At 38.7% G+C, this 26,106-nt stretch overlaps 1 protein-coding gene across 17 annotated transcripts in view; it reads left to right on the top strand.

Moving 5' to 3' along the window:
* The first annotated feature begins 661 nt into the window (after positions 1-661).
* Positions 662-26,106, top strand: part of Gm7072 (predicted gene 7072) — a 34,109-nt gene continuing 8,664 nt past the window's right edge. For 3 of the 17 annotated variants that reach the window (XM_030249960.1, XM_030249945.1, XM_030249958.1), the window contains exons 1-4: positions 5,766-5,894; positions 7,321-7,404; positions 8,400-8,612; positions 11,044-11,136. The gene's annotated coding sequence lies outside the window, so the exon portion shown is untranslated. Of the gene's footprint in view, positions 826-5,698; positions 5,895-7,255; positions 7,405-8,399; positions 8,613-11,043; positions 11,137-11,326; positions 11,437-16,730; positions 16,788-26,106 lie in introns of those variants that run through there. The other 14 variants (XM_030249943.1, XM_030249950.1, XM_030249951.1 and 11 more) reach the window with 14 other exon arrangements.

Below are 26,106 nucleotides of genomic sequence, written 5' to 3'. Positions count from 1 at the left end.
AGCTGTGACTCACAACATTGGGCATAGGGAACCTGAAGAGACTCCCTTCTGTATCCAGGCAGAAACCCCAATAGAGCAATAGGGACACCAACTTGCCCACAATCATTTAACCCCAAATTTACCCTGTTTATAAGAAATGCAGTGACAGAGAAAGCAGCAGGGACTGAGGCAATGACCAATCAAAAAAAAAAAAAAACCCAAAAAACTAACCCAACTTGAGACGTATTCTATGGACAAGCACCAATCCCTGAATCCCTGACACTATTAATGATACTCTGTTATGCTTGTAGACAGGAAGCTAGCATGGCTGTTCTCTGCTCTGAGTGAGTATAGCCAGCCTCTGACTCAGACAGATGCAGTCTCCTACAGCCAAATAGTTGATGGAGCTTGGGGACACTTAAGGAAAAATAGGAGGGAGTATTGCAGGTACCAAAGGAGATAGAATTCCACAGGATGACCAAAAGAGTCAACTAACCTAGACTCTTGGGGCTCTCAGAGACTGATCAACCAACCAAAGAACATACATGGGTTGGACCAAGGCCTCCCCACATATATGTAGCAGATGTATAGCTTGGTCTTCATGTGTGTCCAGAACAATTGGAGCAATTATCTTTAGAGGGCCCCCTCAGTCTGTCTGTGATATCCATCATTGTTTTGGAATTTGACATTCCCTCTTATCTATTATCCTTAACTTCAGCAGGTCCTGTGGGTGAGACTGGACAGCCTATCATTGGCTTACGTCCTGATATTTCTGAGGAGCAGACTTCAGACCCAAGTATGGATCCCATAGACCTTGACTACTGTGGGTGTCATCAGGATCACAGTGTAAGTTCCCTTCCAGTGAGAAGCCAGGGTTTCTTTATGGTGTCTCTTAACCAGGACTAAATCTCCAGGCAGAACAGATGAGGAGTGATTGGTGAGCCTAGTTCATGTAGGTTTCAAACATAGATATGCATGCAGGCCAGTCTGGTTCCTCTGGAGTGCCAGGATTGGTTTAAGGATATCATGATTAGAAATATGAGATAGAAAATATGTATTGACTTGAGGGAGGATAGAAGAGGGGCTCCCAAACATAATCTCATGAAGAGTTATTCCATCTACATTAGGAGTGTTGCTAACTGTGAGGAGAGTGAAGGGAAGGAAAGAAATCCAGTCATTGTCAGATTCTGAGATTAATTTAGTTAAAGATCCAACTCATCCTTTCTACCTCACCTGACCTTTGGCAGTAGAATATGCAGTGAAGCTTCCAATTTACCACCAATTTTGTTGTTGTTGTTGTTGTTGTTGTTGTTGTCAAACTTTGACTAACCTGAGTGATAAAGGCTGGTCCACTGTCAGAACCCAAGGTTGTAGGAGTTCAAAATCAATTATATTCTCAATGAGTTTTTTTAGTTACAGTTTGAGCAGTTTCCTTCTTGTTTGGGAATGCCTCACTCCATCCTGAGAAGATATCTATAAACACTAAAAGATATTTGTAACCAAATTTCCCTGGATTTACCTCAGAAGTCTATTTCCCAGTAGATGCCTAGTGAAGTTCCCCATTTCTCTTCTAGCATATGTTGTTTTGGCAGTTGGACTTGTCATCTGATAAAAATTACATCTAGTAATAATGTCCTGCAATTCCTTGGCTTTATTCTAGTTAGTCCTAGAATGAAGAACTTCATACATACTAATTCTTTCAACTTATTGATTCTCATTGTGTGATAGTATGGAGAGCTTGAGCCAAAGTTCTATCCAAAGATTTTGCTAGAATCTTTCTTCAGCTGTTGTACGTTGCCATCTATCCTTTGTGTGGGTATTAGGTAAGAGTTGAGTAGCCTGGTAAACTTCTTTAGAGTAGTTTGGATTTTTCAGGGAAGACTATGTCTGGGAGGGTCACCAGCAAATGTGGGACAGGCTTTTCAGATGCCTCTTTCACTACCAGGCCTACTTTACAGATATAGATGGCCTTAGGGTTCAGTTCTGTTGATGTCCAGGACAATGTATGGTGACCAGTTATTTTACTAGCCAGAGAAAAGCTAGGAGGTCTAATATCTCCTGTTCATTAATTGCCTTTTCTTCTTAAGTCAATAGTCACTTTCACTTTATACTGCTCTGACCAAGCCCGCTCACTCAGTCAACAGGTTCGCCAGTGTGGGAGTGAGGATTAAAAGGAAAAAAGACAGTTAGACAACATTGTAGCATGACCCCAGTCAATTCTGAGACTGAAGGCAAATTTGTATTTTCCAATCCATTTTTTATACCATTTTAATTACATGCAAGTATTTTGGGCCAACAGTATAACAAGGAACTAACAAGAAGCACATTATTACTACCATGACAGTTGTTTAACCTATAGTGAGATAAAAGCAGTCATTAAAAGTCTTCCAACCATGGAAGGAGTTACAGAGACACAGTTTGGGGCTGAGACAAAAGGGTGGACCATCTCGAGACTGCCATATCTGGGGATCCATCCAGTAATCAGCTTCCAAACGCTGACACCATTGCATACACTAGCAAGATTTTGCTGAAAGGACCCAGATATAGCTGTCTCTTGTGAGATTATGCCGGGGCCTAGCAAACACAGAAGTGGATGATCACAGTCAGCTATTGGATGGATCACAGGGCCCCCAATGGAGAAGCTAGAGAAAGTACACAAGGAGTTAAAGGGATCTGCAACCCTATAGGTGGAACAACAATATGAACTAAGAAGTACTCCCCAGAGCTCTTGTCTCTAGCTCCATATGTATCAGAAAATAGCCTAGTAGGCCATCAGTGGAAAGAGAGGCCCATTGGTCATGCAAACTTTATCTGCCTCAGTACAGGGGAACGCCAGGGGCAAGAAGTGGGAATGGGTAGGTGGGGGAGTTGTGGGGGGAGCGTGTAGGGGACTTTTGGGATAGCATTAGAAATGTAAATGAAATAAACACCTAATAAAAAATAAAATAAAAAAAGTTTTCCAACCATGAAAATTCAGGGCCAATGATGTTTGCACAGAATTCTGCATCTTTCAAATGATAGTTAAAATTAATATTCCTCAAAATATTCCACCAGACATAAACAGAAGGAACATCCCACAATTTATTTTGTGAGGCTTCAGTTATGCAGATACCAATCCACAAAAAGTGCTAAAGAGAATTCCAGAACCTTATGAATATACATGCAAAAATACTCATAATACACTTACAAGAATAAATAAAAAGTATCAGTAAACACAGTCAAGCTTACTGTGTCTGAAAGATGAAGGGATAGTTTAAAATACAAGAATCAATAAAAATAATCCACCATACTGAAAAAAAGAACCGAAGAAAAAAAGGTATGTTCATCTCATAACATGCAGAAATGGCCTTCGTCAAAATAGAACACCCCTTCTCCATAAATGTCCTGTAAATATAAAAGATTCAGGAGACATAACTGAACATAATAAAGGCAGATTACAGCAACCTTAAAACCAAGATCAAATTAAATGAATAGAAACTCAAACAATTCCAGTAAAATCTCTATTTAACATAGTACTTGAAGTCTTAGCTAGAGCTGTATGACAGCTGAAGGAGATTAATAAGACACAATTTGGATGGCAAAGAAAGAATTAAAAATACCCTATTTATAATTGATATGATAGTATACATAAGTGACCCAAGAATTTCCACCAAGAAACTCCTATAACTCATAAACACCTTCCCCAAAGTAGCAAAATAGAAAATTAATGCACAAAAATCAATAGCCTTCCATTATACAAATGACAAACTGAATAAAGGAAAAAATCAGGAAAACAACACCTTTCACAGTAGCCTCAAAAAATATTAAGTATGTTGGTGTTAACTCTATGCTGTTGAGGTTCTGTGTTTTGCTCATATTGTAATGCTAGATAGTGGCCCAAGGCCTGGTTGCCTCCTAGGGATCAGAGATTCTGCAGGTACTCAAGTGATGCACTTTATCCTTACCCCCAAAGTTATCACTGATTGGTGAATAAAGATGCCTACAGCTAAGAGATGGGCAGAAGAGAAAGAGGCTTGGTGGGGAGGTGTGTTAGAGAAGAACCCTGGGGAGAAAGAAGGTGGAAGTAGAGGAAGCCACCATGGGCTAAGAGTCTTAGAATAATGGCCATGTTGACTGGCCAATTGGAGTTCAAAGCAGCCCTGATGAAACATGGCAAAATATAGTGGGATTAATAGTTGGGAAATAGACACAGTAGTAGCAAAGATGATATATACATTCCTAGTTCTAGCACTGATAAAGGCATATTATGAAGATTGTGTATGTCTTTTACCTTGGAATTGAATAATCAAAACCTGGGTAGAAACAACAGTTGAGATTATATGTTTTCCACAACACATTTCAAACAATTGTAAGACTTCTATGATAAAAGATTCAAGTTTTTGAAGACAGAAATTAAAGAATATACTGGACTGTGGAAAGATCTCCCAAGCTTGTGGATGAGGAGGATTCACATAGTAAAATTGGCCATCCTACCAAAAGAAATCTATATATTCAATGCATTCCTTACCCAAATACCAGGTTCTGAGCTACAGACCAGAGTGATAAAATGAATGCCCTTTCCCGTGAGAATTCAAGTATTACCATGTCCATTTTCCTTACCATTCTGATCCCGAATCCATGAATCCCATCTGCATGGAATTTTAAGTAGTATAAACTCAGATCAGAAGGCATTTTATTTTTCCTGGCTATCAAAATTCTGTTGTACTATCACTGTATGTTTGCTTACATGAACTGGGGCTGATGCTGATGTTTTCATTCATGTTATGATTGTCAGACTATTTATAGGAAAATATTTGTGCAAACTATTTGCATTATCTAATTTCTTTGCTATTGTGGCCATGACAAATATCTTGGAGTTTAACTTTATCAGTGCTTTCCACTGCACTGTTGTACAGCTTTTGTTTCTACAGAGTGACCTTTGTCCCTGGAGCTCCCCAGAGAGCTTGCAGAGCACCCTCCCATCATTCTCTGTCCCATCCGTTTTTATCCACATTTTCATCTCAGTGGTCCCTCTTATACTTCATGTATGCTTTGATACATGGTTTGGAAGGAAGTCAAACTTTGTGAGTCATTTTTAGTATTGTGTGTTGGGGTGCAACATAGAAATTGGAATTTATCTCTTAAACTCTTGTCTCCCTTGCCTCTTCCTCCCTTGTGCCTCCCCCTGCCCTCCATTCCTTTCCACCCTCTCTCCAGGAGGGCATGGCCAGCCTCCACTTACCTACTCTCTCCTTCTGTCTTTCTCTGCCTCTACTACTCTCTTAACTCCCATCCCCATGCCCTAAATAAACTCTATTCTATACTTAAAAAAAAAAAAAAAAAGGAATTTAGCGTCTAGGTTATATTTTGCTGTGCGATTGTAGCCTAGGAGGCTAGTGTCCAAAGGTAAGAAGTTAGGCTGCCTCTCTATTATCTGAGGGTTTCAGAACTCACTCTCAGATGTCAGAGTTCAGCTTCCTATGGAACCAGTTTTTCCTAGTCTGTCAGCAAGCAGCAGGGAGGTTGTGCAGAGCAGGTCCGCAGGTGGAGCTGTGTGGCAGGAAGCTGATGACTGAGCGGGAGGGAATGGAATCCCCGGGGCAGGGATAACGGCAAGAGCAGGACCTTGACCAGAACAGGAAAAAAATATTAAAAATTAAGGTTGAGAAAGCGCTTGCTCACAAAGTGTTTGGGGGAACCACGTGACCCTAAGTATGGTTTAGTGGGCGGGTCTAGGAGAACAGCTCCTAAGATCCAGGCCGGAATGACAGGGACTTCCACCAATCAACTTTCTACCTTTCGGTTTCTGCGTCCTAGCTGTTTCTGGACCCGGAAAAGTCTCCTCAGAAGCATTTCCGTGGCAGAGGGCCTGGGAGAGGCGGCAGTCGGCAGCGCAACTGTCGGCACAGCAGCCCGGCGGCCCCGAAAGGTCCCAGGTTAGAGGAGCTGCGGGGCTGGGAAACGGGAGGGAGCGGAGCAGCGGGGTGTTTTACGCAGCTGCTCTTAAGGACGCCGCTCTCACAGTTCTGTCATTGGTTTCTTACCACTGACCGGAAGTTTCAGATCCTGTGACCTGGGATTTATCGTGATTCTTTAAAAATGTATTTTACAATTAGTGGAATATTCAGTCATAAAATCACTGGTAAACCAGAACACCCTCCCCGCCCCAACCTAAGCTCCCTGGGACTAAACCACCAACCAAAGAGTAGACATGCAGGGACCCATGGCTCCAGCTGCACACTTAGCAGGAAATGGCCTTATTGGTCATCACTGGAGGGGAGCCCCTTGGTCCTGTGCAGGCTCAATGACCCAGGGTAGGGGAATGCTAGGGCGCTGAGGTAGAAGTGGGTGGGTAGGTGGGGAAGCACACTCATAGAGGCAGGGGGATAGTGGGTTTGTGGAGGAGAAACTTGGAAAGGGGATAATATTTGAAATGTAAAAAAAAAAAAAAAAACAATAAAAACACGAAGGAAAAAAAAACTTGTTATAGAGCGGTTGCATTATGTATTTCCTAATATGCCAATTACAAAGATAGTGGAAAGTAAATTTGTTCTTGCTTTCTTGCCTTGTTTTACTAATTGCTTATTGAAGAGAATGCCTTTGGCCCGGTTAATAGGCATCCCCAGAGAGCTTTGTATATAATATTATATGAGGAACCAGTGCCAATTTATTGAACCAAAAAATATACTTTATCGAGCCCTACTGTCGTGGGTGTAAACACTAATATTTACTAAGCAGACGTTTTAGTGGCCATGAACTTTTTAATCAGAGTTGTATGCAGTTTAGGATGTAAGTAAAACATTCAGAAATATGTCTTCATATGCTGAGTGCTTATGTTACTCCTTGGGTCCAGGCAAGCCCAATACTGCAGTCTCTTAGACCAGACTATAGATTAAAATAAAGTTTTAGAAAACATCTTTTGAATAATTATGATCACTCCCCTGTGTCAGAAAATTGTCTCTTTGGTCGACGGAAAGCACTCTGCCCTCACATAGGTGGCCAAGCTGTTGTTTTTTACTTAAGGGTTTGTTATCATTCAGTGCTGTGTCAGTGGACTTCTTGTAGGAGAAATGGGAATTCCTAGACCCTGCAGACAGGGCTTTTGGCAGAGATCTCTTTTGGACAGTGCAGCAGTCTGGTTTCTGTTAGTGACAATAGTTTTCCTGGAGTCTCCCTAGCTCTTCCTCAGAGTTCAAGGGAGAATGACTGTGCATGTGTCTGACCCTACATGCTTAGAGGAAAAGAGACATTTTTATTTCTGATATTTTCTCTCTCCTTCATGTTTATCCTTTTTTAGGCATCCTTTATTTTTGTTCCATGAAAAGTTCTGGGTGCTTTCTGAAGACTCTTTCCCTTGTGCAGGTATCACACTCATCAGGTAGTTCAGCTCACCTGTGAAACTGAGAACCCTGGATGGTGAAGAGAGGAAACTAGCAAAGGATCCAGGTATGTTAGAGAGAATGAAGAAGGGATGGGGAGGGGCTCAAGTCCCAGTACAAAGAGGACATGAGATTTGTTTTGCCAGATTCTATTTCATTCTAAATATTTCTAGATAATTGCAGTGAGAATAACATCAGAATATTCCCACTGTAATTTTTAGAAGACCTTTTATGGAAGAATTAATTCACAGAGGCACATGTAATTTAATTGGTTTGTATGTGAGGGATATTGTCCCCCTCCCATTCACATCCCTAATCATATCTTTTTACCAGTATTAAATATTTTCTTTGTTACAATTTTAATGTATTGTTTAGTCAGAACACTTGATGCCTGTTAGTTTTTTTCTGCTCATGGAGTTTTGGAGCATTGTGTAGTTCCTTTCAGTTGTTCTATCTTTTATGGTTAATTTCTCAGTTCCCTAAAATAATGCCAGCAAGATTTTGATAAGATTTGTTTAGTAACTTCTCACTGATACCTGCTGTAGTCTGTCTTCTTGTTGGTTTTGCAAGATTTGCATTGCTATAATTTTAATATACTTTGAAATCACCCTTGGGTTTGATACTTCTCTCATATATTTAAAAATTTTTGTGGTTTCTCATTTTATAAATTTTTGTAATGATTTCTCTATATTTAAAAATGTCTCTGTGATTTTGGTATTTTATATTTCTTCATATTTGACTGACAAGTTGCTAACAGTAACTCAGATTACAAGTCTTTTATGTGTTCCTGTGTCTTCTACTGATGTCAACATTCCATATTTTTTAAAGAAAAATGTTTTCAATTATTTTTTATTATTATTATTCCTTGTTTTTCACAGTCCTATCGCCATCCCCCTCTCCCTGTCTCCAAGAGGACATCCCCACCTGTCATCCCCACCCCACTTGACCTACCCACTCCCTGAGGCCTCACGTCTCTTGAGGGTTAGGTGTGGAGAAGACATTTCTACTCTGCAGTCTTCAGTAGATGAATTTTTTATTTGTTGTTATTTTTGTTTTTTTGAGACACTTTGTCTAGGTAGTCCTGGAAGTTCTGGAATTTAGAAAATAAGCCAGTGCTTGAACTGAGACCTCCGCTGCCCTAGCCTCTCCAGTGCTGGGGTAAAAGGCTTGCACCACCTGGCCTTTCTGACTTGTTCTGACATGACCACACTTGAGACTTCTGCATGAGGTTTGAGAAGATTGTTCTTCTCCTGTCCTGTGGATGGTTTTCCAGAGGTGTGTTACTCATTACTGGTTTTCAGTGCTGTTCATGGTTGTCTTTCTAAATGGTAGATACTGAAGCTTATCTGCATCACCATCTATCTGTTTCCTATAATCATGTCATGATTGTTTAATGCATTTGGAAACTTTTGTGAAATGCATTCATGTTGATCATAGAGTTTTTTGGAAATATACCATTTGATCTTTTGTTATTATACTTTTTTTATAAGTTGATTGATTTTGCTTTTCTTCTTACCTACGATAATTGTTTCCAACCCTCCTGACAGCAAATCCTTAAAAAACTTCGTTGCGTCCTAGCAATTAGTAGTCTTTATTTTTTTAATAAAGTTAGTGACGTTGTAATGGTGCATAGTGATAGCCTCAGAGGCATTGGTGGCACATTTTTCTTTTTCTTTTAAATAGCAGAGTAATTCTCCTTTGAGTAAATGTATCATGTGTTCTTTATTTATTCTTCTGTAGAGGGTCATGTAGATTGATTTCAATTTCTGGCTATTATAGATAAAGATGCAGTGAGCATGTTTGAGCAAGGTTCCTTGGGTAGGTTGGAGTGTACTTTGGGTATACATCCTAGAGCGCTATGGGTGGATCTTGAAGTAGTTTGATTCCCATCAATTTAAGGAATTGCCACACTGATTTCCTTGGTGGCTGTGCATGTTTGCACTCCCTCTAGCAATGGAAGGATGTTTGTATTGCCACATCCTCTCCACCATGAGCTGTCACTTGTTTTATTGATTTTAGAAATTCTGACAAGTGTAAGACGGGAATCTCAAAGTAATTTTGATTTGCATTTCTCTGAAGGCTGAGTGAGATGAATATTTTTTATGTGTTTCTTGGCCACTTGAGTTTTCTCCATTTAGAATCCTCTGTTTAGATTTGTAACCCATTTTTAATTTGGATTATTGGGATTCTTTTCACATCTAGTTTCTTGAGTTCTTGCTGTATTTTGGATATTAGCTCTCTATTGGAAGTAGAATTGGTACAATCTTTTACTACTCTATAGGCTTCTGCTTTGTCCCAATGATGGTGTCCTTTGTCTTATTGAAGCTTTTCAGTTTCCTGTGATCCCATTTATTAATTGTTGATTTCAGTGCCTATGCTATTGGTGTTTTGTCTTTTTTCGTTTGTTTTGATTTTTTTGTTTTTTAAATACTGTCTTCTCTGACAATATGTTCACTTTTCTTCCCCACTCTATCTTCTGTCAGATTCAATGTGTTTGGTTTTACATTATGGTGTTTGACCCACTTGTACTTGTGGTTTGTGCTGGGTTATAAGTGAATGGCTCTGCTTAGCTGCACAAAGCCCGTGCTAGTTTTAGGCTCCATTTTATGTTTAACTTGCCCTTAGATTGAACTTAGCTACTGAAAAAAACTTCAAGTTCTTCTAGGATCTGAGACATCCATAGCATCCCCTATTCCATCCCTATTGATAGCCAATTAGCTCTTAGGAGAAAAGTACCAAAATGTCCAGATGTCTCAAAAGAGATTGCTTAAGCTAGCAACCACTGTTTATCTAGCCGAAATAATTAGTAGCCAATACAAATGCATCAAGCTGCAATTTTCACAAGTCAATCAATCATGTAACTGTAAAGTTGGAAATTCTCCTACTCTGCCCTAAGGGTGATGATAAGGCAAGGCTTTAGCACCCTTTTGCTGCATGGGAGAGGTTGGAGGGTCCAAGTTCAAGCTGAAATAAAATTATATTGGCTTTGTATGAGTGAGTTGGATTCCTGGCTGTCTCTGGTGATCTCTGAGGACCTCAAGATCTGGGTATAATAATAAGTATGGATCCATTACCAATCTTTGTTGAAGATGCTATATTTTTTTCAGTTTGTATTTCTGTGTTTTTTATCAAGAATAAGGTGGCCAAATATATTTATGTCTAGGTCTTCAATTCATATTCATTAATCGCTGTGGCTATTTCTGCCAATATTTTCGAGGTTTTGATCCTATAGTGCTGTAGAAAGGTTGAAATTGGAAATGTTGAGAGAACTGTAGAAGTTCTATTATTGTTCAGGATTGTTTTAGCCATTGTACATTTTTTGTTTATGTATTGAAAGTGCAGTTGCCCATTTGAAATCCATAAAGACTTGTGTTGGAATTTGTATAAGAAATGTCTTGAATCTGAAGATTGCTTTTAGTAGGGTGGCTCATTATTCATTTATTTATTATTCATTTATTTATTTTTAGTATTTTAATCCTCTTGCTCCATGAGCATGGGAGATCTTTCTATCTCTTATTATTGTCTTCAATTTCTTCAAAGAATTGAAGTTTTTATTATACAAGTCTTTCACTTGCTCTCAGAAGTATTTATCCTGGTATTTTTCTCTTTCCTTTGTGTGTATCATTTTGACAGAAGTGAGCTTCTTTCATTTTTGTTCCATGAAAAGTTCCAGGTATTTTCAGAAGTATGTCCTTCTTATTTGTAGGTCTCTAACTGCTCAGTCAGATCTGCTCACCTGTTAATCAGAACTAAGAGCCCTGGATGGTGAACACAGAGGAAACTATAGCCAAGGAACCAGGTATGTTAGAAGAATTCAGCAGGGGGTTAGTTGAAGTGACAGGAGAAAGTGGATATGAAATTAGATTTTCCCATTTCTCTTTAATTAATGATTCTAGAAAATTTCACTGAGAATAATATTATGTATGGTAATAAGTATTTCCAGCTATAGGCTGTAAGTAAGTAATCCTGTATTTTTGGTATTTTGTTAGTTTTGAAGCTCTGAAATGACTGTTGCCCATTAAATAAAGTGTCTTTGACCCAGACTGGAAGCAGCACCAGGCTATGGTGGTGAACTGAAACATTTGAACATGTTCCAAAGGTCAGTAGTAGATTCCCTTGTAAGGCCCATAGATGTCATTGACTCTTGGCCTGGTTTCCAGTATAGGCCACACTTTTTTGTTCTGTGTAGCTGGCCTCAGATTGCACCAGAAAACCTTCAAAATAATAACCCACAAAATAATCTATGATATCCCTATTATTCCATTGGGTTGGCTTTCTTGGGCATATTGTGGGATTGTACCACACAGGATCCAAATCTGGAGATGGCCATTGATATTTCTGCCCGCTGGCCAGGTCTGCATAGTAGATTTTTGAGATTGGGAATGCTATGGACAGGGTGTACTAGGCATTTGTAGAAAGTGTGAATTGTCTGATCTGAGCTGTATTTTTTTTCCTCAAGAAGTTTCACTGGATTTTTGACTAACCTATATTGTCCTGTTTAAAGTTTTCTCAGTCTTGAAATTGTGTACTAATTGAGGCACTGTGTTGAGTTGTAAAGGGAATAATTAGTTTCCTTTTTTTTTTTTTTTTGCAGTATTTGCTTTAGCTTTGTGTTTCTTTGTCTTTATTATTCTGAGGTATGTTCCTTCTGCCCTCACATTATTAAGAGCTTTTTTACTGTGCTAATGCCGTAGTTTAGCGCAGGGCTTTCATATATCTATTGACATAGTCCCTTTTCTCCTCTCATTGAGTCTACTCATTTGGTGTCGGACATTGATTAGTTTGTAAGTATTGAAGCAGTCTTGCATTTTTGGTGTGAACTCAGCTTTCCTTCTATTTCAGTGTAATTTAGAACAGTCTCTGTGTCTGTAAATCATGGCAACTGGTTTGAGATTTTTCTCTTCATATGTTTGTTTGGGCTCACCTGCTTTGTGTGTCTAGATAACACCAGCTTTGTATGATGACTTTCTAATGTTCCTCTTTTTTGTGTTTATGGCAATATTCTGCTTTCGTGTTTAGGATATGCTTTGTCTAAAGAAAGGAGAATTCTGTGCTAATCTGTCAGACACCATTAGAGAAAACCCTTCCTGGTTCGGTCTGTGCACTTGTTTGATGCGGGTTCAAGTTTTATGATGTAGGAGGTTGATTTATTCACTTATTTCTAGGAACTCTTCAATTCTGATTCACTTGTGTATGACCTTCCTCAGCCCTGCATATAGTAACACTGATGTCATTGTCATATTGTGCAGTGTCCCCTTTTTTAAAATTAAAATTTTATTTTTAATTTTTTACATTCCATATTCCATCCCCCATTCCTCCTTATCCACCCTCCGTCTGCTCCACATCCTACACCTCCTCCCACCACACCCCATCTCCATGTGGATGCCCCCACCCCAAACCCCACCTGACCTCTAAACCCCCTGGGACCTCCAGTCTCTTGAGGGTTTGGTGCATCATCTCTGAATGAACAGAAACCCAGTAGTCCTCTACTGTATGTGTGTTGGGGGCCTTATATCAGCTGGTGTATGCTGTCTCTTTGGTGGTCCAGTGTTTGAGAGATCTCAGACGTCCAGATTGAGACTGCTGGTCCTTCTACAAGATTGCCCTTCTCCTCCTCTTTTAGCCTTCTCTAATTCAACAACAGGGGTCAGCTGCTTCTGTCCATTGGTTAGGTGCAAACGTCTGCATTTAATTCTTTCAGCTGCTTCTTGGGTCTTTCGGAGGACAGTCATGATAGGTCCCTTTTTGTGAGCATTCTGAAGCCTCAGTAATAGTGTCAGGCTTTGGGACTTCTCCATGAGCTGGATCCCACTTTGGGCCTGTCGCTGGACCTTCTTTCCTCAGGCTCCTCTCCCTTTCCATTTCTGTAATTCTTTCAGACAGGAACAATTATGGGTCAGAGTTGTGACTGTGGGTTGGCCACTCCATCCCTCCCTTGATGTCCTGTTTTCCTGGTGGGGGTGTGCTCTAGTTCCGTCTGCCTACTGTTGGGTTTTTCATCTAAGGTCCATTCCTTTGAGTCCTGGGTGTCTCTCACCTCCCAGGTCTCTGGTGCATTCTGGGGTGGCCCCCTAACCTTGTATTTCCTGAGGTTGCCTTTTTACATTCTTTTTGCTGGTCCTCAGTCTTCAGGCCTTTTCTCTCATCCAATATCAGATCAGGTTTCCCTCTCCCTCACACTCCCCTTCCCACACTGTCCACCTTCTCTCCTAGGTCCCTATCTTAGCTCTAGTTCTAATAGAGAGAGTCACTGTTTTAGTTTCTTCCTTCCTTCCTTCCTTCCTTTGTTTCTTTGTTTCTTTGTTTCTTTGTTTCTTTCTTTGTTTCTTTCTTTCTTTCTTTCTTTGTTTCTTTCTTTCTTTCTTTCTGTCTTTCTCTCTCTCTCTCTCTCTCTCTCTCTCTCTCTCCCTCCCTCCCTCCCTCCCTCCCTTCCTTCCTTACTTCCTTTCTTGTTTTGTTTTTTTTGTTTTTTGTTTTTCGTATTTTTGGAGACAGGATTTCTCTGTATAGCCATGGCTGTCCTGTAACTTACTCTGTAGACCAGGCTGGCTTGGATCACAGAAATCTGTCTGCTACTGCCTCTCAAGTGCTGGGATTAAAGGCGTGTGCTGCCACTGCCTGGCACTCTTTTAAAAGTTTCGAGTAGCTGAGCATTGCTTTGTCAGTACCTAATCTCTGCAGAGAGACATGTCTGTCATGTTGAACTATATGATTGTATTATCTTTCAGTCAATTTTATTAATTTCTATATAACCCTCGAAATATGTCTTTAAATTCTACTTGCATTTTTACATTTTAAAAAAGGTTTATTTATTTTATCTTTATGACCACTCTCTCTTCGTGTACACGTGCACACGTGCCTGCCAGAAGAGGGCATCAGATTACATTGTGCATGGTTATGATCTACCATGTAGATACAGGAGTGATGTGAGCACACTAGATATGGTGCTGTGAGCAGTGGAGACAGCTCAGGTGATGTAGTGATACAAACCATGTAAAGCAAGCAAATCAATAGTACCCCTCCATGGTCTATGTGTCATCTCCTGATTCCAAGATCCTGCAGAGCATTTTCAGTATTTATACACTATAGCACAGTTGGAGAATCATTTGTAGAATCCTCTTTTGTTTTTCTTTTTTAAAAAATTGGTTATTTTATTAATTTACATTTCAAATGTTGTCCCCCTTCCTGGTTTCCCCTCTCTAAACCCACTATCCCATCTCCCTCCCTCTGTTTTCTTTTTCTTTTTTTCCCACATTTTTTATTAGATAGTTTCTTCATTTACATTTCAAATGCTATCTGAAAAGTCCCCTATACCCTCCCACTCCCCTATGCCCTGCTCCCCTCCCCACTCACTCCCACTTCTTGGCCCTGGTGTTCCCCTGTATGGAGCATATAGTGTTTGCTAGACTAAGGGGCCTCTCTTCCCAATGATGGCCGACTAGGCCATCTTCTGCTACATATGCAGCTAGAGTCACAAGCTTTGGGGGTACAGGTTAGTTCATATTGTTGTTCTACCTATAGGTTTGCAGACCCCTTCAGCCCCTTGGGTACTTTCTCTAGCTCCTCCATTGGGGGCCCTGTGTTCCATCTTATAGATGACTGTGAGCATCCACTTCTGTACTTGCCAGGCACTGGCATAGCCTCATAGACAGCTATAACAGGGTCCTTTCAGCAAAATCTTGCTAGCATATGCAGTAGTGTCTGCATTTGGTGGCTGATTATGGGATGGACCCCCGTGTGGGGCAGTCACTGGATAGTCCATCCTTTTGTCTTAGCTCCAAACTTTGTCTCTGCAATTCCATGGATATTTTTTTCCGTATAATAGGGAGGAATGAATTATCCACACATTGGTCTTTCTTCTTTTTTTCTTGTGTTTTGGAAGTTGTATCTTGGGTATTCTAAGTTTCTGGGCTAATATCCACTTATCAGTGAGTGTATATCATTGAGTTCTTTTGTTATTGGGTTACCTCACTCAGGATGATATCCTCCAGATACATCCATTTGCCCAAGAATTTCATAAATTCATTGTTTTTAATAGCTGATTAGTAATCAATTGTTGAACTACAGAAATTCTGTAAATGTACCACATTTTCTGTTTCCATTCCTCTGTTGAGGGACATCTGTGATCTTTCCAGCTTCTGGCTATTATAAATAGGGCTGGTACGAACATAGTGGAGCATGTGTCCTTATTACCAGTTGGAACATTTTCTGGGTATATGCCCAGGAGAGGTATGCTGGACCTAGCGGTACTACTATGTCCAGTTTTCTGAGGAACACCCAGACTGATTTCCAGGGTGGTTGTACAAGCTTGCAATCCCACCATCAATGGAGGAGTGTTCCTCTTTCTCCACATCCTCTCCAGCATCTGCTGTCACCTGAATTTTTGATCTTACCCATTCTGACTGGTGTGAGGAGGAATCTCAGGGTTGTTTTGATTTGCATTTCCCTGATGATTAAGGATGTTGAGTATTTTCTCAAGTGCTTCTCAGCCCTTTGGTATTCCTCAGTTGAGAATCCTTTGTTTAGCTCTGTACCCCATTTTTAATGGGGTTATTTGAATTTCTGGAGTTCAGCTTCTTGAGCTCTTTGTATATATTGGATATTAGTCCTATCAGATTTAGGATTCTTAAAAATCCTTTCCCAATCTGTTGGTGGCCTTTTTGTCTGATTGACAGTATCTTTTGCTCTACAGGAGCTTTGCAATTTTATGAAATCCCATTTGTCAATTCTTGATCTTACATCACAGGCCATTGCTATTCTATTTAGGAATTTATCCCCTGTGACCATATCTTCGAGGATTTTCCCCATTTTCTCCTCTATAAATTTCAGTTCTCTGATTTTATGTGGATTTTTTTGATCCACTTAGACTTGAGCTTTGTACAAGGAGATAAGAATGGATCAATTCTCATTCTTCTACATGATAACCGCCAGTTATGCCAACACCATTTGTTGAAAATGCTGTCTTTTTTTTTTTCCCCCTGGATAGTTTTAGTTCCCTTGTGAAAGATCAAGTGACTACAGGTGTGTAGGTTCATTTCTGGGTCTTCAGTTATATTCCATTGATCTAACTGTCTGTCATTGTACCAATACCATGCAGTTTTTATCACAATTGCTCTGTAGTACAGCCTGAGGTCAGGAATGGTGATTCCCCTAGAGGTTCTTTTATTGTTGAGAATAGTTTTTGCTACCCTAGGTTTTTCTTTTTTTATTCCAGATGAATTTGCAAATTGCCCTTTCTAACTCAGTGAAGAATTGAGTTGGAATTTTGATGGGAATTGCATTAAATCTGTATATAGCTTTCGGCAGAATACCCATTTTAACTATATTAATCCTGCCAATCCATGAGCATGGGAGATCTTTCCATCTTCTGAGATTTTCAATTTCTTTTTACAGAGACTTGAAGTTCTTGTCATACAGATCTTTCATTTCCTTCGTTAGAGTCACGCCAAGGTATTTTATATTATTTGTGACTATTGTGAAGGGTGTTGTTTCCCTAATTTCCTTATCATCCTGTTTATCGTTTGTGTAGAGAAGGGCCACTGATCTGTTTGAGATAATTTTATATCCAGCTACTGTGCTGAAGCTGTTTATCAGGTTTAGGAGTTCTCTGGTGGAATTTTTAGGGTCACTTATATATACTATCATATCATCTGCAAATAGTGATATTTTCAGTTCTTCCTTTCCAATTTATATCCCCTAGATCTCCTTTTGTTCTCAAATTGCTCCTGCTAGGACTTCAAATACTATATTGAATAAGTAGGGAGAAAGTGGGCAGCCTTGTCTAGTCCTTGATTTTAGTGGGATTGCTTCTAGCTTCTCTCCATTTATTTTGATGTTGGCTACTGGTTAGCTGTATATTGCTTTTATTATGTTTAGGTATGGGCCTTGAATTCCTGATCTTTCCATGACTTTTATCATGAAGAGGTGTTGTATTTTGTCAAATGCTTTCTCAGCATGTAACAAGATGATCATGTGTTTTTTGTTTCTTAAGGAGCGGTTGTAACTAGAAGGCTTGGAAAGTTATTAAGAGTCACATGAGCATAATTTATTTATTTATTAACTAGAAATATGCATAAGCAATTGTAAATTTGAGAATTAATAGTATCTGAGGGATGAACAATTTAAGCAATTGCAAGCTCAGAGATATGGCATTGACTATTAATATACAAATTAAGGTTTGATTGTTAAGCATTTTAAAACACATCTACAGCACACAACTACATCATTTGTGCTGGAACAGGGGAAACTGTGTCTTAAGACTCCGCCCCACAGAAGCTAGTTGGGCCCACGTGGGCCAATGATCGGCTGGGAGGATGAGAAAAATGACTTTACAATAATGTTTTCTTTTTGGCTAAAGAATTGTTTTGGGCACAACCAATTTTTAATTAACAAATAATAACAATTATAAAAGCTTTATTTTTTGTAGAAACTTTTGTAGTAAACTAAAACCCTAAGTAATAAAAGGATATTGTCTCTGAATTTTTTGGGTGAGAGCAAGAATTTAAGGTAAACTTTAAAAAGCATTAGTTAATAAAATACTTTTCACTTAGGAAACAATATACACTGAAAGATTAAAACTCTTGGCTTCTTGTATAGAAGCAGAAACAATAAAATTTTTTCTTACATAATGTAAAGTTACATTAGCCATACCTAGAGGCAAAATTTTTTAGTGATTACAGTTCACTAGAAGCAAAACTCTTTGAATTAAAGCATTATTTTAAACATCTGAATAGATCTGCAACACTGTTAAAAAGAAATTCTCTTGAACACAGGGAAAAAACTTTTTCAGGCACCGTTTGTAAAACAAAAGAAAGGCCACAAGCCGCTCTGGGGCTGCCCAGAGCCATGTATTGACTCAAACGTAAAATACTTTTTAATCTGAGCATCCTGGCCGTCCTGTAATAAGGACCGATTCTAGAGAAACAATATAACTGTCTACGCCTCTAAATTTTGATACTCTTTCTTAAGATGACTTACAGTTAAAACGTTCTTTACAACTTTAGTGTTGTGAAAAAATTGCCCGTACTGCAGTTTCCTGCCAGGCAGCAACTATAACCAAACTGTTTGTCTAATCTATTTACAAAGACAAACATAACTAGATAACTCTGTCACAGTTTTGTATGAAGTGAGCTGTATGAGCGCTCTCATAAGATGATTACTCTTGTAATTATCTTAATTACAGTATACAGGTTAATTAAAGATCTTAAATTTGAAATCAAACTGCAAGCTGTAGTCAATGGAATAATAGCAGTTTTAACCATAATTTTTAAGTTTTTTGTGCAAGGTTAGGATAATACCTATAACCTTGGGAAAGCAAAACCCAAGTTTAAAACAATTTATTATCTTTAAAATCAATATTAGAAGCATTACTATCATATTACGAAGTTTGGATGTCAATTAATACCTATGAATACCTATTAAAGCAAGCTTTAATGCTTTAATAAAGAGACATTGCTTTAAATCTTATTTTAAATTTTACTATTTAGGATACGAACCACATTAATTATTACCTAAACTAGAAATATCTTTAAAGACCCAGCCTCTTAGGCTGCCTTATGCCATGTGTCGGAAGGACTCTAAACTTGAGTTATCAAATTTAACACTAACCATCTGTAGCAATGTAACAATTATTAATCTTAACCAACAACTTATGAGCTGATTGTGAAAACACTCAGGGCACATTACCAATAAAAAAGAACCAAATGAAGCAGTTACATTTAGACCAATCAGAGAATAATAATTTTTGTAGCTACAACCATAAAAATAAAAAACACTTTACCATTGTCAAACACATTAATCATGAACCATTTATTAGCTTTTTTACTCTGAAACTTAGAGGCTGTGCACTCGCCCTTATTTCCTAAAACGAACAGGTTTTCCAGCAGGGGCCCTCCCGCCACGTGTCTGATTTTTGGATGAAACACGTGGCAGCTCTCGGCTTTGCAGATAAAGTTTTTTATACCATCTTTATTATCCAACACAAAACATAGAACATTCATTCATACAGACTGGACACGAACATACATGAATTGAACACGAGAACAGATTGGTGCACCGGACATTAGACAAGACACAAAAGGGAACAGAGTACTCCTGCTATAAGGCCCAGAGAGATATTTCTCTCTGCTTTTTGGGACATTTTCCTCCCTTATGATGCATTTTTTATTAACTGGGGCAATCCGCCTATTCCTTTTAATAAACCCTTTCTTTTCTCACACCTCATGTAGCTTCGGAGAGCTATTGCCTACCGCCTGATACCCAGCTCCTCACTGCTGAACCTAAGTGAACAAGCGCTAGGGTTTAACGCTGTCTCAGCTTAGCCCATACCTTCTCCAGTATGAATTTCCTTTATCCTTTATTTTATGGAGCTCCGAACCAGCAGCGTCTCTTCCAAAAATCCTTTGCCGTTTCTCAGTCCTGCGTTGGTTCGCCGATTGTTGTGTCCGGCCAGCAGACCACAACCTGGGTTCTAGCCTGGAAAGGCATTTTGGAAACCTGGAAGAGAAGAGGGGCTAGGTGGCGAGAGAAAAGAATGTAGCCAAGACAGTTACTCTGATCAAGGCTCAAATTTTATTGTTGCGACACTAGTTATGAAGGAAGGGGGAGGGGACCCGATTCCCGCCGAATAATCTCGGGTCCAGTAGAAAGGTGCACGTGTGTGGCTCCTCAGGTTCCAGCAGTGGGCGTGGCAGAACGAATGAGCAGGAAGCTCCACCCCGAGCAAGCAGGTTTCAGGCTGGGGGAGGGGAGACTACAGGCCTTGAATTCCTGATCTTTCCATGACTTTTATCATGAAGAGGTGTTGTATTTTGTCAAATGCTTTCTCAGCATGTAACAAGATGATCATGTGTTTTTTGTATTTGAATTTGTTTATATAGTGGATTACATTGAAGGATTTCTGTATATTAAACCAACCCTGCATCCCTGGGATGAAGCCTATTTGGTCATGATGGATGATCATTTAGATGTGTTGATTGATTTGGTTTGTGAGGATTTTATTGAGTATTTTTGCATCGATATTCATATGGGAAATTGTTCTGAAGTTCTCTTTCTTTGTTGGGTCTTTATATGGTTTAGGTATGAGAGTAATTGTGGCTTCATAGAATGAAATGGGTAGAGTACCTTCTGTTACTATTTATGGAATAGTTTGAGTAGAGTTGGAATAGGTCTTCTTTGAAGGTCTGATAGAACTCTGAACTAAACCCATCTGCTCCTGGGCTTGTTTTCATTGGGAGACTATTAATGACTGCTTCTGTTTCTTCAGGGGAGATGGGACTGTTAAAATCGTTAATCTGATCCTGATTTAATTTTGGTACTTAGTTCCTGTCTAGGAAGTTGTCCATTTCATCCAGGTTTTCCAGAATTGTTGAGTAGAGCCTTTTTTTTTTTTTTTCTTTTCGCACACTGCAAGAGGACTTTTGTTTTCAAGAGTGCTCTAGGGCCCATGGTCATACACCATGCAATGGCACCGAGTATAGCCTTTTGTAGTAGGATCTGATGATATTTTGGATTTCCTTAGGTTCTGTTGTTATTCTCCCTTTTCATTTCTAATTTTGTTAATTAGGATACTATCCCTGTGCCCATTAATTAGTCTGGCTAGGGGTTTATCTATCCTGTTGATTTTCTCAAAGAACCAGCCCCTGGTTTGGTTGATTCTTTGAATAGTTCTTTTTGTTTCCATTTGGTTGATTTCAGCTCTAAGTTTGATTATTTCCTAATGTCTACTCCTCTTGGGTGAATTTGCTTCCTTTTCTTCTAGAGCTTCTAGGTATGCAGTCAGACTGCTAGTGTATGCTCTCTCTAGTTTCTTTTTGGAGGCACTCAGGGCTATGAGTTTTCCTCTTAGGACTTCTTTCATTGTGTCCCATAAGTTTGGGTATGTTGTGGCTTCATTTTAGTTAAACTCTGAAAGTCTTTAATTTCTTTCTTTATTTCATCCTTGACCAAGGTATCATTGAGTAGAGTGTTGTTCAGTTTCCAAGTGAATGTTGGCTTTCTATTATTTATGCTGTTATTGAAGATCAGCCTTAGTCCATGGTGATCTGATAGGATGCATAGGATAATTTCAATATTTTTGTATTTGTTGAGGTCTGTTTTGTGACCAATTACATGGTCAATTTTGGAGGAGGTACCATGAGGTGCTGAGAAGAAGGTATATCCTTTTGTTTTAGGATAAAATGTTCTGTAGATATCTGTTAAATCCATTTGTTTCATAACTTCTGTTAGTGTCCATGTGTCTCTGTTTATTTTCTGTTTCCAGGATCTGTCCATTGGTGAGAGTGGTTTGTTCAAGTCTCCCTCTAGTATTGTATGAGGTGCAGTATGTTCTTTGAGCTTTACTAAAGTTTCTTTAAGGAATGTGGCTGCCCTTGCATTTGGAGCATAGATATTTAGAATTGAGAGTTCATCTTGATAGATTTTTACCTTTGATGAGTATGAAGTGCCCCTCCCCGTCTTTTTTGATAATTTTGGTTGGAAGTCAATTTTATTCGATATTAGAATGGCTACTCCAGCTTGTTTCTTCAGACCATTTGCTTGGGAAATTGTTTTCCAGCCTTTTGCTCAGAGTTAGTGTCTCTCTTTATCCCTGAGGTGGGTATCCTGTAAGCAGCAAAATGTTGGGTCCTGTTTGTGTAGCCAGTTTATTAGTCTATGTCTTTTTATTGGGGAATTGAGTACATTGATGTTAAGAGATATCAAACAAAAGTAATTGTTGTTTCCTATCATTTTGTTGTTAAAGTTGGGAATCTGTTCTTATGGCTGTCTTCTTTTAGGTTTGCTAAAGGATTACTTTCTTTTTCTAGGGTGTAATTTCCATCTTTGTGTTGGTGTTTTGCCTTTATTATCCTTTGAAGGGCTGGATTTATGGAAAGATATTTTGTGAATTGGTTTTCTCATGGAATACTTTGGTTTCTCCAGCTATGATAATTGAGAGTTTTGCTGGGTATAGTAACCTGGGCTGGCATTTGTGTTTTCTTAGTGTCTGTTTAACATCTGTCCAGGATCTTCTGGCTTTCATAGTCTCTGCTGAGAAGTCTGGAATAATTCTAGTAAGCCTGCCTTTATATGTTACTTGACCTTTTTCCCTTACTGCTTTGAATATTCTGTCTTTATTTAGTGCATTTGTTGTCCTGATTATTATGTGTCGGGAGGATTTCCTTTTCTGGTCCAGGCTATTTGGAGTTCTGTAGACTCCTTGTATGTTCATGGTCATCTTTTTCTTTAGGTATGGGAAGTTTTCTTCTATAATTTTGTTGAAGTCATTTGCTGGCCCTTTAAGTTGAAAATCTTCATTCTCATTTTTATCTATTATCTGTAGGTTTGGTCTTTTCATTGTGTCCTGGATTTCCTGGATGTTTTGAGTTAGGATCCTTTGATTTACATTTTCTTTGATTGTTATGTCCATGTTCCCTATGGAATCTTCTGCACCTGAGATTCTCTCTTCCATCTCTTGTATTCTGTTGCTGATGCTCACTTATATGGTTCCTGTTTTCTATGTCCAGAGTTGTCTCCTTTTGGGTTTTCTTGTTTCTACTTCCATTTTTAGATCTTGGATGGTTTTGTTCAATTCCATTGCCTGTTTGGTTTTGTTTTCCTGTAATTCTTTACGGGATTTTTGTGTTTCCTCTACCTGTTTAGCAGTATTTGCCTGTAGTTCTTTAAGGACTTCTACCTTTTAAGCAGTGTCCTACTGTAATTTTTTGAGGAATTTTTGTGTTTCCTCTTTAAGGGCTTCTACCTGTTTAGCAGTGTTCTCATGTATTTCTTTAAGTGAGTTATTAATGCCCTTCTTAACATCTTCTACCACCACCATGAGATATGATTATAAATCCATGTCTTGCTTTTTAGTTGTGTTAGGGTATCTAGGACTCGTTGTGTTGGGCGTACTGGATTCTGATGATGCCCAGTGGTCTTGGTTTCTGTTAGTAAAATTCTCACGTTTGCCTTTCGCCATCTGAAAATCTCTGTTGTTAATGATCAAGGTGTCTCTGGTTGGAGCTTGATCCTCCTGTGATTCTTTTATCCTCTGTCAGTACTCCTGGGAGTCCAACTCTCTCCTGAGTCCAGTGGTCAGAGCACTCTCTGCAGGCAAACTCTTCTCTTTCAGGGCAGGTGTCCAGCCATCTGGAGCTCTAATCCACTTCCTGAGTTCTGGGTTCAGAACTCTCCCTGTAGGCAGACTCTCCTCTTGCAAGGAATGTGCCCAGAAAAATACTCGCGAATCAATTTAAAATAATAAGCCTTATTTAAGAAAAGAAACAGCAAACAATCTGGAGGTATTGAAAACTGTCAAGATAACAGTAAAGGAAGGAACATAGAGTTGTTACTCCTCTTGTGGGACTAAATATGGAGCCTGGATATGGAACAGGATTGCTGATAGACCTCCTCATGTCAGCACTGGAAGAGTTAAGAGTGGTCCCTCTGTGTGATAAATAAAGTTGTTTTTGTACATGGACTCTAGAGTGGTAAATATCTCATGTCGATTGTAATGTGGCAAAGATTTATAATATGGATGGTGTAGATAGGTACGTAGCAGTAAGTTTTACTAGGATCCGTCCTAATTTCAAGGTAATTTATCAAACCAGAAAGTCTTCTGTTACTTAAAAGTTGTCTTGGGACTATTATACTGGTAAGCCTACTTTGCTGGACATGTTTGTTTTGTAGCACTAGCATTCAGTATCTGAGGACAGCCACTGATGACTTGTTTGCCCAGTAGCTTACAAGGCCCTTTTAGCATTTTGAATTCTACACCAGTGTATCCATGACATTTTTAGACAATGTGTGGTCTGCTGATATCTCAGCATATTCTCCAGTAATGTATAAAGCCAAGTGACATTTTCTTGTAATTGTATATAGCTTATTATGGGTATTATCATATTGGAGCTTTCTTGTGAACTGTTTATACTTTTTGAATTGAATAATCATGTTTCACAAATTATGTAATTTTGGAAAAATGCATCCTTGTTTTCTTTTTTGGTTCATGGAAAATATTCTAAGTGTTACTTGATCTTTGTAAGCACTGATACACTGTTATGAGTTAGTGTGAAGCCATTGCATGTTCCTTCCTTTCTTCTGAATACAGTGGAATGATGGAGGCTGTGTTCAAATTATTCAATGAGTTAGAATGTTGACTATATCTTGATTATGCTTAGGTATATTCCTTCTAGTCTCATATTCTTCAGTGCTTTCATAGTGAACCAGTGTAACATTTTGCCTCAGACATTTTATGGATATGTTGACAGGGCTGTGTGTTTTCTCTCACTGGTTTACATAGTTTGTACTTTGAATTGTTTGTTTTGTGGATCTTAACAGTCTTACATTGTAGGTATGAAATCAACTCGTTCCCTTTCTGTATCCATTATAGAGAATCTGTTTGTTAATGTAAATCCTTGCAACTACTCTATAATTTTTTTTTTGTAATTTTTTGTTCATCTGGTTTTTTTAAGTAAAGGTAAAGTCAGCTTTGTGTGATGACTGTCTAACACCCCTTTTCTTTCAGTATTCTGTATATTCTGCAATATCCTCTGTTTAAGATTATTACAGGGTTTCTAAAAGAATTGGAGATTTCATTGCTGAGTCTATGCAGTCCTCAGACATTGTTAGTGGAGATACTGTATCAGTACTTGCTCATTGGCTGACCTAGTTTTATGACATAAAAGGTTGATAGTCACTTGTTTCTATTAAAATCGTCCTTTTCCCCTTTGATTCTCATTAATTATGTATGACTTTCCACAGCATGCCATCCATCTACTATTTCCCATTGTCACACTAAACTACTTGGGCAGTGGAATAGAAAGAGACCATCCAAGTGACTGTTAAATGTCTGGAGAAGTATTTGGTATGAGAGAAACATAGGGTCAATATAATACATAAAAAGAGTTATATATATGCTAGTATCATGACAACTTTGTGTAGTAATAATATTTCAACATTCAGAATGAATTCTTATTTTTAGACTTATATAATTTGTATGCCTTTGTGTGAATGTATATATGTATAAGTATATATAAGAGGAGACCATGTCACACATTTTTACTTTCATGTGGAATTACAAGGGTTGTCATCATAGGGGATATCCATAGCAGCCAGGAACTGAGGGGTATCACTTGCAGTATATTTATAATTGTGAACCTCAGAACTGCCTGGAACTATACCAAAACACAGATATACGCATGTTCAGGAAGATGTTTCCTACAGTGGTAGGATTTTGAAGGATCTGACATAATGTGTGAATCTTCCCAAGAGCATACCCTGAAATGATTCACTTTTTCTTTTTTGATTCATAAAATAGTATTTTATAGAAGCAAATGAGGATACATACTAAGAGGAACAAATATCGTAATGACATAAAGACAAAATCAAGTTTATTGTCCTCTCCCATCCTGTCCCTATCTCTCAGCTGTCTATGCTGCTGAGCACTTTGGTCTTGTCTTACTATTAATCTGAAAGATGATACAACATGGTTGCTTTTAAACGCGTATATGCTAAATGCAAGCAATGATTCACAGTTGTGGTATTTGCTCATTTCTTTCTTGGTTTGCTTGTTTGTTAGGTTCATTTTTAAGGTAACAGACTGGTGCCTAGCCCAAAATGGTCTGAAACATCTATTTCTCTTGAATTCTTCTCTGAAGAATTCAACTGGGATTCACAAGCCTGAGATTCAGACTCTAGAATATTTTACAATTTTGATTAGAAAACGATTTGCTGGAGAACACATATCAATGTGTTTATCCTTAATAAAAATTTTTTACACTCTTGCTATATAAGC

This window comes from Mus musculus, chromosome 17, assembly GCF_000001635.26.
Source record: "Mus musculus strain C57BL/6J chromosome 17, GRCm38.p6 C57BL/6J".
NCBI classification, from domain to species: Eukaryota; Metazoa; Chordata; class Mammalia; order Rodentia; family Muridae; genus Mus; species Mus musculus.
The sequence above is the reverse complement of the archived record's forward strand: the minus strand, read 5'-3'. Positions and strand labels throughout refer to the sequence as shown.